This window comes from Haemaphysalis longicornis, unplaced genomic scaffold, assembly GCF_048455015.1.
Source record: "Haemaphysalis longicornis isolate Haplotype H1 unplaced genomic scaffold, Haemaphysalis longicornis Haplotype H1 scaffold_1, whole genome shotgun sequence".
In the NCBI taxonomy this organism is placed as follows: domain Eukaryota; kingdom Metazoa; phylum Arthropoda; class Arachnida; order Ixodida; family Ixodidae; genus Haemaphysalis; species Haemaphysalis longicornis.
In genome coordinates, this window is record NW_027526203.1 from 354,189,398 (window position 1) to 354,199,739 (window position 10,342).

The 10,342-nt window shown below is 48.2% G+C and overlaps 1 pseudogene; it reads right to left on the reverse strand.

Moving 5' to 3' along the window:
- Positions 1-1,816: 1,816 nt before the first annotated feature.
- On the reverse strand, positions 1,817-9,478 carry LOC144159925 (uncharacterized; annotated as a pseudogene).
- Between the last annotated feature and the right edge of the window lie 864 nt (positions 9,479-10,342).

Below are 10,342 nucleotides of genomic sequence, written 5' to 3' on the forward strand. Positions count from 1 at the left end.
AAAGTCACGATAACGGATTCCGTTGGCATCTTTCTGTCATTGACTGTTCTGCTGCACCGGAAGACCGAAATGGCACCCGCCGCTGCGAAACTATTCAGCACCTCCGGTGGACTCAAGTCCTTGCTAACTCCCCTCACGATACCTTTCGAGCATGCAAGGTGAGGAGGAATAAACGCTCTCACCGGCACTGAGGAGAACTGAGTACAGGCTAGAAGATCCATGACGCAGGCCTCGTCAGATGACCGGACGAGTATGCCACCCCTGCCGAACGGTCTCGACTCCGAGATCTTCCTGAAATGCGGAGTCACCCCTTGCAGGTCCACCTGAATGGCCTGCGGATTGTTGCGCCGAATTTCGCCCCCGTTCGTTGGAACGAGGGCCACGGGGATGTTCCGCACTCCTCCGTTGAGAAATGCCTCCACAGACAAGTCCTCCATGGGGAGGAAAGCCGACCAGGGTGAGGAACCTTGGCCAGCGGAGTTGAAAGACATCTCCCTCACCAATACACTAACTCACAAGAAAACTAAGACCTTTCAAGTCTGAAAATCAAAGCCTCTTAACCTCAAACACAAAACCACTCAAAAACTTGGCCAAACCCCACAGAGGAGCTTCTTTCCTTGACAGGAGAGTTGCGCTGACGTGTCCGACCGCTAACGCACTCCACGCACTCGTTTGTAGCTTCAAAGATTTTAAGTCTTTCTCGTGCCACACGGCGCGCGCTGATTGGGCGCCGGAGAAGCGCCGGTGGGAGGAGCAATCGCGTGCTCGACGCGGCGGTGGCGCGCTCTCTTGCGTTCAACCGGATTTAAGCAATTTGCACGCCCCATCTGTCCCAGTTTGGGTTAGCGGCAGGAATAAACGCGAGCGCAGTGCAATTCCCGCGTCTCGCCCTGGGGGCTCGTACTTGGTGATACACGAGCTCCGGCACCAGGTGAGTTTGCCTTTTCTTGCTTCGACCGGCCACCGACCCGACCGGGCCTAGAGCCGTCGAAAGCCGGTGGGTATTTGAGTGTGACACAAATTATAACCCGTCTACAAACAGCACCTGCTTGTGCTTGACGATTGATCAAGCGGACGGGGAGCGTTGAACAAGTCTTATTTAATTTATTTTGAACCGACTTTATCCATTACTGTAGCCGGCCGTTTTTGCCGACTCCAAAAATTAGGGCTTGCTGGATATTCCGTACTTTCCCGAGGAACCACCAGTTATCTCATAGGAGTAATGTATATGAACAACGGATATTTCGCACAAAATAAAGCCAAAAGTTCAATTTTCCGAACAAAAGTTTTCCGCTGCAGAGCCATGCATGGTGCGATGTCAGGACGATGTCATTTTCATACCTAAGACATCTGGCTAGCTTCGGATTGGATGGAAATTGGCTTGACTCCCGCCGGGGTAGCAAAGTTTGACTTTGGAGGCCATAATTTTGCATGTAGTCTGCGGCGGAAGCAACCTGGGAAACCGGAAACATATGATACGTGGCCATCCTTTTGAAAGGGGGGCACCACTTTCTTTAGAAGGGGAAGGCCATTAACCCGATGGAGGGATCAAATAGAGAAATTAGGGGGTAGACTGTGGACTCGAGCAGCGCAGGACAGGAGAGGTTGAAGGTCAGTTGGAGAGGCCTTTGACCTGCAGTGGACCTGAGTAGGCTGATGATGATGATGACTTTTTTAAGGCACCAGGTGTGGGACAATCTGCTGCACCCGCACCTGTAGCAGAGTGAAGATAATAAAGCGCTCTTGCCACGTGCCTCGCACCATGCACCTGACGTCATGCGCGTTTCGCTGGGCAAGCATTCCATCCAACATGGTGTCAGAAGTGGGATTTGCTGGCCGCTGCTCTCCGCCTGGAAGACACGTCAGGACACTCAAACACCACTCGCCCTGAAGCTGCAGTTATAACCTACTGGTTCGCCCGCTTCTGCCTCGTCTACGGACCTTATCTCGACTAGCGACCAGCCTGCGACCTTCTCGGGGGACTCATCCTCGATGGCCAACAAAAACGGCGGCGCTGTCTCGTTCCAGATCACGGCACCTGACCCGTTCACCTTCTCCTCCATCAGACTGGCCCCATGGAAGAGACGCTTTCTCCGCTACCTGCTTTCTCTGCTTAAGGGCTAAGCGATCGACCCGAAGAATGCCAGGTGGACGCACTGGTCTATTTCATGGGACCCCAGGCAGAAGACATCTTTAACACAATCAAGTTGACCCCTGACGAGCAGAAAAACTTCAGCGCTGTGCTAAAGGGCTTCGAGGACTACTTCATACCTCACCGAAACATCATCTACGAGCGGACCAAATTCAACACCCGAGTCCAGATGAATGGTGAGTCCGTGGAAGATTTCGCCACTGCCCTGCACGCACTAGCAGGGACTTGTAACTATGGCGAGCTCCGCGAAGAGTTAATCCGTGAAAGACTAGTCATGGGCCTCAAGAACCACAAACTGTCGCAAACTTTTCAGCTTGACCCCAGCTTAGACCTCATGAAAACTTTAACCATCGTTCGTCAGAATGAGGCAGTACAAGAGCAGCAGGCAGCACTCTTTTCGGCCACGCCAAAGGAAACTATCAACCTCGATGCTCTTAAAGCACGACGTAATAGACCCGCTAAAGACCCCGCAGCAACGCCACCTCCAACCGCACACCACACGATAGGCTCCAAGAAAAACGTCCCATCGTGTGGCTGGTGCGGCAACGAACGTCACGCGAGGGCCACATGTCCAGCTAAAGACTGCATCTGCCAGAAATGCAGGAAAAAGGGCCATTTCTCAACCGTTTGCCGCTCAGAGACGCAGAAATGCAGCCTCTCCAAAATCCGTTTTGTTTCGTCTTGCAGTTTTTGCTGGCGCTTGGATCATGCGCGGTCTACGTTCCCGGAGGATGGCCTGTCTCGGACAAGGCGAATTTGGCTGCACTGGATTTGCGCGCATGCGCTGATCCCTCAAAGACCGAGCCTGACACAGCCTTCCACGTGCCAAGCATCAACGAGCCTATCAGCGCACTACAACGGTGTCTTCGCGACTACGCGCAGTGCCCTGGGTCCCTTCCGTCATCTATGCCACGCCTGGTTCCCGTTATCGGCGGCGTACTCTCGGCTACAATGCCTTCACTTCCTGCCGACTACATAAGAACCCGGCCGACGTGTTGTCCCTTCAGTGGGCATGGGAGAGACGCAGAAATGCAGCCTCTCCAAAATCCGTTTTGTTTCGTCTTGCAGGTTGGTACCGCTCCATCCTATCATTGTAAACGGTCAAACAATCTGTGTCTGCTTCTCTTCCCATGCCCACCAGTGTTATGCATGATTATTTGTGATTGTGTAGATACTATGAAGCTATTAGTCTTATGTGGGGATGTCGAGCTTAATCCTGGACCTAACAAACAAATCAGCTGCAACGTACTATCAGAAGAACTAGCGACGGTAGTTAAGGCCATCAATGAACATGCTGACTCGCGTCATGACGAGTTAAAACGCATGCTGGATGATTTAAAGACCAGCCAAATAAAGCTAGAAAAAAGTGTTCAAGACATCACCACGAGACTAGTAGACGTTGAATCCCGTGTTAGCTTGATTGAAAAGTCCAACAGTACTGAGCTTCAGCAAGCGGTGCAGAGCGAGAGCCTAGAGATGAACTCCCGATTAGACGACCTAGAAGATCGGTCTCGCAGGGAAAATCTGATATTTTATGGCCTGGCTGACACTTCGACCGAATCATGGGCAGAATCTGAAGAAGTAATTAGAAATTTCGCGTCCTCTACACTGGAGGTTGAAATACCCTCGGAAAGCATTGCAAGGGCGCATAGACTGGGCAATTACATCGAAACCAAATGTCGGCCTATAATTGTCAAATTTTTGTCTTCAAAGGTTAGAAGCCAAGTTTTTTCTAACAAAGGCAAACTAAAAGGTACGGATATATCGATTGGGGAGGATTTTTGCAAATCTACGCGTAATTCAAGGAAAAAGCTTCTGGACTATGGCAAAGCGAGCGGTCAGCAATACTCACTCCGGTATAACAAGCTCTATATTAACAAAAAATGTTTCGCATACTGTTCAAAGACTGATAAAGTGTATGACATTAGCCAGATCACCGAACCTTCTGATTCCCCGACGTCAAGTGCCCTAGGAGCATCTAATAGCCCTTCCACTGTCCAGCAATCACACCGCAATAATGCCGGTAGTACTGCAAACACAGTGTCATTTCTAGTTGCCAATATCCGTAGCGTTTTGAAAAAGCGTGACGATCTTTCTTCCGTAATCGATGACTGTGCCGCCGACATTGTTGTTCTCACGGAGACATGGTTGTCAAGCAAAATAAAAGATAGTGAAATTTTTCAAACCGCACAGGAGTATAGATTTTACAGATCCGAACGTGAGACAAGAGTTGGCGGTGGCGTCTTAATCGCTGTTTCTGCACATTTGCATTCTCATGTTATTCCCATAAGATGCCCTCTCGAGCTTGTTTGCGCATGCGTTCGTTTCGGCCACAAAGAAGTGGTTTTATGTGCCTGCTATCGCCCACCAATTTCATCATCCACGTTTTGCGACACACTGTACGACGCGTTACACAGCCTAGTCGTTCGATATCCCGCCTCGCCAATCTTCGTCCTGGGTGATTTTAACTTTGCGGATATTTCCTGGAAGGGAGTTAGTAACCCACCTGTTGCCCGTTCATCTGAACGCACAAGGTTCATTAGCCTTTGTGAGGATCTCAACCTAACCCAACTGGTAACAAAACCTACACGCGTTACGCCTACTTCCTCCAATGTGCTTGACCTAATCCTCACCACTACCCCCGACACCATTTCACCTGTGACATACCTAAGCGGTCTAAGTGACCATTGTATACTACAATTTACTTACAGTACCAAATTTCCTCGTAAAGAACAAACTACAAAGATAATAAGAGATTATGCAGGGGGTGATTTTGCTGCCATCAATATAGAACTTGAAGCGTTTACAGATTCTTTCATCAGCAGTTTCGAAAATCGCACAGTAGAAGATAATTGGAATGCATTTAAAGCCAAAGCTTTATCACTGATCGACAAATACATACCCGCCCGTACCGTACGTTCTAATTACAAGTCTCCGTGGTTTACTTCTAACCTTAACAGGCTCCGCAACAAAAAAAAGCGCCTGTTTCGGCGCGCTGTGTCGACAGATAAGGCAGACACATGGTCCGCTTACAATATCGCTGTTTTTGAGTACAAACGGACACTTAAAGAGAGCAAATCAAAGTTTTTCGTTACCACCTTGCCTTCTTTGCTCGAAACTAACCCGCGCAAATTCTGGAATTTAATTAATGGCTCTAAACAAAAACTGATCAACCTTTGCGATGAACAAGGCGCGGCTATTCCTTCTAACCAGTGTTGCGAAGCTTTACAGGATGCATTTACTGTCTCATTTGGTAATAATCATTGTACCGTTTTGCCCTGCACTTACAATGTGTCTTTGCCGCCAATGGATTTCATTGTTATTGACTGGGTAGGAATTGAATCGCTCATTAATAATATCAAGAATTCATCCCCTGGAACTGATGGAATTCCCGCTCAATTTTTAAAGGGCACTGCAACGTATTCTTCTATAATCTTGTCTCACATCTTTACACAGTCCTTGCAATGTTCTACCCTCCCCAGTGATTGGAAGGCGGGAAAGGTGGTGCCAGTGCCCAAGCAAGGTAACACTTCTGACCCCTTGAACTACAGACCCATTTCACTAATTAGTATATCGTGCAAAATTCTAGAACACATATTGTATTCTCATCTCAGCACTTTCCTTGAATTAAACAACTTCTTCACTAAATTCCAACATGGGTTCCGAAAGCACTACTCTTGCGAAACACAGCTACTACTTTTCACTAACGATCTGTACTCTACCTTTGATCAGGCTTCTGTCACCGACTGCATCTTTCTCGACTTCCGGAAGGCATTTGATTCTGTGTCACACCACCTTCTTCTTTATAAACTGAGCAAGCTTAACCTAGACTACAGCCTACTTAAACGGATAGAAGCTTTTCTAACAAATCGAACGCAGTATGTCACCGCCAATAACTGCAATTCACGCATGCGCCATGTAACATCCGGGGTTCCCCAAGGCTCTGTCTTGGGCCCCTTGCTTTTCCTTATTTATATTAATGATCTTGCTGACCACGTTTTTTCTTCAATTCGACTTTTCGCGGATGACTGTGTAATCTATCGTAAAGTAACCAACCCCGCAGACTCTTCTTTACTACAATCTGACCTCAATAACGTATCCTTGTGGTGCAACAACTGGCTCATGAACCTTAACCCAAACAAGTGCAAATATATGAGGGTCTCTAACACTACTAATCGCCATAACCTGCCTGAATACTTTCTTAACTCAACACAATTAGACACCGTTCTCTCCTACAAATACCTTGGTGTTCACATAAGTAACGATCTATCATGGCATAAACATACTGATTACATCACTAACAACGCTAACCGCATGCTTGGCTTCATCCGTCGTAATTTTTCGCTAGCTCCAGTCTCTTTAAAACTGCTTCTTTATAAGACTCTTGTTAGAAGTAAGCTCGAGTATGCTTCAGCAATTTGGGACCCTCACCAGCTATCTCTTTCTTCCCTAATTGAATCGATCCAAAACCGCGCAGCTCGTTTTATTGTTTCTAACTACTCCCGCACCGCTAGCGTATCCATTATTAAATCTAACCTTGGGCTTCCTGACCTATCTATCAGAAGAAAAGTATCTCGCATCTGCCTCTTCCACAAAATCTACTTCACCAATCCTGATATTAAACGCGACCTTCTCTCACCACCTGCTTATATTTCCGAACGTATTGATCACAGATTTAAAGTTAGCGTGCCGAGCTCTTTAAACAAACGTGCACTTCAATTCATTCTTGCCAAGGACAGCCACCGACTGGAACCACCTTCCCGCCTCCATCGCCAGCAACCCTGACCCATCATCGTTCAAGACGGCCATTGTAAACTTTGTATAAACCTTACCCACTCCTCTCCGTAACGCCCTCCGAGGCCTGGAGAGTATTGTAATAAATAAATAAATAAATACGAAACATCGAGCAGGAGCCAGGTTTCCTGGGCCTCACGGTGACGACGGCTTCATCCAGGTGGGAGGTCTCTCCCCTCATCGAGTCACAGACCCTAGTCTTCGAAATCGACACGGGAGCGGACGAGACTGTTATCCCTGAGCGACAATTCCGACAGCTCTTCAAGCACGTCGCTCTAAATCTCCCCGACCGAAGGTTGCAGGGTCCGGATGGAAAGACTCGGCGCATCTCGGGACTAGCTAGGCTTCATTTCAAGCTCAACGGCCGAGAAAGCGTGGAAAACATCTGCATCCTATATGGTCTACGTACAGCCCTACTTGGAAAACCAGCCATCACCAACCTTGGTTTGTTCCCGTCAGTGAACAATGTGTTGGTACAATTTTCACTCTACGAGGAGACCAGGGCAACGCTTCAGCGAATGTGCTTGGAAACCTTCTCAGAGCTGATTCGAGAGCGCTATCTGGGTCTTGAAGAAATGAGCTACAGGTATACGGTTACAACCCACCGTCAAAGCAGGACATCGAGCATAGCCCTCCCGAGTACATCCTTTACCCGATTCTGTTCCGGCTATTGACGCCGCCTTGGATTCCCCGTGGCGTACCCTTCCTACCCTCGCGACAAGCAACGCCCTAGCGCTAGAAATTGCAGCCTCCCTCAGCAACTTCCGTGCTACAACTGTTGCAGCACCCGCAGCATCCGCGTGCCCTCTCGCCGTACCCAGCAACCACGAAACCGCGAGGCAGCCCTGCTGACAGGCGCCCGCGGCACCCTCCCGGGGAAACGAGCGAGCCGTGGTACAACTTCGCTAACGACAGGGGCGAATCGCTGAGCTCGAACCTTCGGCCTCCTGGCTGCCTGACAGCGAGGAGTTCTTTAAAACCACCAGCGCGCTGGAGTGGCAACCCGCGGCGGGTACAGAAACGATGCTGGAACCCGCGACCTCACCACTGGGCCATCCCAGAGGCCCGAGGGGCACGGGGTTACTAGCGGCAGGGAAGAATAACATGTGCAGCCAATCTGAAAGAAAAAAAAACGCCTCCCGTAGTCGGAATCGAACCAGGGTCCCTCGTGCTATGAAAGCGGCGTCTATCCGATTGCGCTACCATTTTTTTTCCTTTGTTGCATGGGAAACTAGCCCGAATAGCTTAAAGTCCCACCCTAACTACAATAACGGTACATTCACTAATACATTTTAAAAGTCAGGCAGGCACACACCCGCTTCAAGAAGATGCAACCAGTCCGGCGGCTGCGATTGCGCCGCATAGACACTGTACACAACCGCACATTGTTCGCGAAAAATTGACTTCGTTCCATGGTTCCTCGGCATGGCGGTCAATCATGCGACGCTTCCATAGCCTAAACAATCCTATCAGCATGAAAAGGTCTTATGGCACGGAACAGTTCTTCATCACTGGCAGGAATCGTATACTGTAAGGGGTGATGTTTATGTCCTTTTTAAGAGTCCGCTGCAGAATATCCCAAAAAACACAGCATCCCGACATAAAACAAAGCAGTGATCAATTGACTCCGGCTGGTTACACAAGCGACAGTTAACAGACCAAGGCACATATACACCTTTACTATTGAGCCATGTTTTAACAGGCAACGTTGATGTGTGCAACTTAAAAAAGAAAGTTTTTGCAGCCTCTTGGATGCACATTTTCTTGACGCGCTTCAACACACTGTCATCAAAAAACATCAGATATGGTTGACAGTAAATGGGCACTGGAAATAAACTTTAAATAAAAATGCCCGTCAATTCTTTCCTGAAGAGACCGTACAAATACTCGAGAGAAAAACGCACAATAAGAAATTTGAAAGTGTCAGCAACCTCTTTCAGAAAGCCCCAAAGCGGCCTAGGATTCGCGGAGTGGGTTGGAGCAAATAAAAAAGGCAAATGAGCACTCAATTTATGCTCAATAAAAACTTTTAAAAACGGATGATCAGCCGTTTTGATAAAAAAGAACCGCGAAACGAGCTGGTGTACAAACAAATGCACCAATCCAACACCACCAGACCTTAACGGGAGGAAGAGGTTATCGTGGTGCATGGGCTCCCACTTGGACTTAGGTAGCCAACACTCTGTGAAATGCTTGAACGTTATTTCGTGCGCAACTAAGGACCCGCAGAACATAAACAAGTTTGGAGACAAGAAATACATTACACAGTTCTGCACGCGCAAATATAGACAGCTCCCGCCCCATCCATGCCTGCGTTTTGCACTTCACTACAGTAAGTGCAGAAGACCAATGAGGTCCACTGTTCCGAATCTGATGTAGAGGAACCCCCAGGTACTGTATTGTTTCAGAGTGCCATGTTATGCCTCCATATTGACGTGGCTGCGTACCCCACCAGCCCTTCCAAAAACCTCTTGATTTTTCAAGGTTCACCTTAGCACCACTTACATCGCAAAACCGCTGTGTCAGCATCATTACCTCCAAGACACTTTTCTTGTTCGTACAAAAAAGGCAAGGTCATCTGCGTAGGCTAAAACTTTGGCTTCATAGTTTTCCAGTGAGAAACCATGAATGGCACTGCTTTGGAGAATACTAGTGCACAGGGGCTCAGGGTACAAACCGAATAAAAGGGCTGACAACGGGCAACCTTGCCGTACGGAAGATCAAATGGGAATAGGTCTAGAGAGTTGGCGATTTATAATCAACCGGGTCGTACAGCTTTTATAACAGAGAGATATGCCTTTATACAAGGCTTCCCCAAGCCCAGCTGACTCCAGAACAGCAAAAAGGAAAGGATGGCTAACCCTGTCAAATGCTTTGGCAAGATCAATTTGAAGGAGCGCAACCTGCCCAGCACCATCGGATACGCACACCAGTACTGAACGAGCAATATGGATGTTGGTCTGAATGCTCCGCCCCTGAATACCGCAAGTCTGGTGCGAACCTATCAGACTTGTGATTACAATCTGTAGCCTGCTTGCCAGCACCTTCGCGAATATCTTGTAATCCACGTTACACAGAGATATCGGCCTGTAGCCATCCACGCTATTCAACTTTTCTGCGTTGTCACTTTTCGGGATTAGTACAGTATAACCTTGGTAAAATGTAGGAGGCAGGACATCGAGTTCATAGGCCTTTGCAAATACCTCATGTAAGACAGGTGCCAGAATACTCGAGAATTTTTGGTAGAACTCCGAAGTGAGGCCATCAGGTCCAGGTGACTTATGGGTTTGCAGGTTTGAAATGGCACTTTTCACTTCTTGAAGAGTAATTGGCCCTTCTACAAGAGCCCGCTCATCGTCACTGAGCTTAGGAAAAGGCTGGAGGAATACATTAAAA